The sequence below is a fragment of the Lactuca sativa genome, chromosome 7 (genome assembly GCF_002870075.4).
Source record: "Lactuca sativa cultivar Salinas chromosome 7, Lsat_Salinas_v11, whole genome shotgun sequence".
Lineage (NCBI taxonomy): Eukaryota > Viridiplantae > Streptophyta > Magnoliopsida > Asterales > Asteraceae > Lactuca > Lactuca sativa.
In genome coordinates this window covers 90,946,319-90,948,529 of record NC_056629.2, presented here as the reverse complement: position 1 = coordinate 90,948,529, position 2,211 = coordinate 90,946,319, and the positions used below count along the sequence as shown (strand labels likewise).

At 33.5% G+C, this 2,211-nt stretch overlaps 1 non-coding gene across 1 annotated transcript; it reads left to right on the top strand.

Annotated features, from left to right (window-relative positions):
* The first annotated feature begins 473 nt into the window (after nucleotides 1-473).
* TRNAC-GCA (transfer RNA cysteine (anticodon GCA)) lies at nucleotides 474-545 on the top strand. The gene has a single exon. It is a non-coding gene; the product is annotated as a tRNA-Cys (tRNA).
* Nucleotides 546-2,211: the final 1,666 nt, after the last annotated feature.

The following is a 2,211-nucleotide window of genomic DNA, read 5'->3' as shown; positions in this document are numbered from 1 at the left end:
GGTTAAATATTGTTAGATTGTTATAACAGTACATATCACATATCATGCAATGTAGGGACATAAACTTGTTTTCACGATACTTCGAGACAATTTATATGTTTTTATCCTTTCAGTTATGTCATTTCTATCGAACAAACATTACTCTACCTCTAATATGTGATATTTCTCTACTCGTTAGTTATCAAGCATAATCACAAGATATGGTCAACTAACTAAATAGTGTAGAAACACCATCATAATGGGAAAAAAATTTAACATAACCGAGTTGAATTCAATGGTTTTTAGATGGTAATTTCTTTTAAGGTTTGTCACAAATTTTTATGTAGGTTAGTAACATGCCAAATAAGTAATATTTTTTTATAAAAATCATTTTCAATGCGCCCCAGCTTGATCTATCAACACCTTTAAGTATTCTTTTTCTATTCGAATGTTGAATATTAATATAAGTCAATGCTTCAAATAACCATCAAAAAGGGTCCATAGCTCAGTGGTAGAGCATTTGACTGCAGATCAAGAGGTCATCGGTTCGAACCTGGTTGGGTCCTTTGTTTGAATTTTATTTTTATACGCCTCTCATATCCCAAATCAACCGTCGTTTGCTGCCTACCGAAACTAAAAATGTTACATAAACCATTTCAGAAAATTATATTATCTCATTAATATAGAAATAGAAACATATTCCTTTAATATATTGATTTTTACTAATCCTAAAGGTAATTAGAAATAAATCTTGCTAAGATTGGTCATCTAAAATATGCATACATTAAAGTTGTTAAATTTATTAACCGAACCATAGGTTTTGATTCAACACTAGTCATAATTATTTTACAATAATAAAACAGCTTTGATTTAAGTAAACATAATTAGCTTGATCTTCTAATCACATTGACTCGACAATAGGTAATAAAGTACACATATTTAAGACATATGGATCTTCAATCAAACATGACACAATAAATGAACTAAGAATAAACAATCGAAATAAAGTTTTGATCCGTAATCTCATTAATAATCTATTTAAAGCACAAATCAAAAGGTTTTAAGACCTTAATTTATAATGTAAAAGCAGTACGAACACAATTGGAACGCTAATCATGATTAGGAAAGCAAACTAAATGATACTCGGCATGTATCTGCTATCGAATCCTTCAAATCCTTTGTTTCATTTAAGCTGAATGGCCCTTTAGGTTGCCTTTTAGACTCTCAAAATCCCAGCTATGAGATTTATATTCATAGAAACTGAACTAAGTTTAAGATATATCTTTAGGGTTAATTTTTGTCTTAATTTATAGGTTTCAACATCGTCACGGCGTGGTAAAAGACTTGCCACATCTTGGAAACTGGAATCCTTAATGTACACGACAACATAGAGCAAAACGTGTGACACCCCGAAATTTCTCACTTATACATTCTTCATTTTTATCAAAGTTAGCCTCATTTTGCTATTTTATAATGAAGTTTTGGGTCTATAGGAGTGCTTGAGACTTAGTGTAATCAAGATATGAGACGTAGAATGGGTTAGTAAGTGTGTAGCAAAATCGGGCCAAACACACCAAGCAAGGTGTGTGCGGCCGCACACCCAATCCCAGCCACACACTCTCCCATATAAATACTACACTTATCATTTTTGAACACTTTTTCACTCCTTCAAGGCTAGATCACGTTTTCTCTCAAGTATCATCCAAAGTTTCACTCCAATCTTCAAACAAGTGAGTGATTCATCCTTTTTTTAGTTAATATGTGACCTTAACTAGCCTTTTCCTTTGGTTTGATCCATGAAAACATCCATTTTTAGTTATATTTATATCTGTTGGAAACTGGAATCCTTAATGTACACAACAACATAGAGCAAAACGTGTGACAACCCGAAACTTCTCACTTATACATTCTTCATTTTTATCAAAGTTAGCCTCGTTTTGCTATTTTATAATGAAGTTTTGGGTCTATAGGAGTGCTTGAGACTTTGTATAATCAAGATATGAGACGTAGAATGGGTTAGTAAGTGTGTAGCATCACAAAATCGGGCCAAACACACCAAGAAAGGTGTGTGCGACCGTCCTCGAAATCACTCACTACCATCCCTGACATACCAGGCAACCTGAGCAACACGACCACAATCCTGTAAATACCACAGCCTTCCCAAGGCAACCTAAACCAACCCTAACAGAACTCTCCAAACCCAAAGAGAAAGAATCCTTAATCCACTACAAA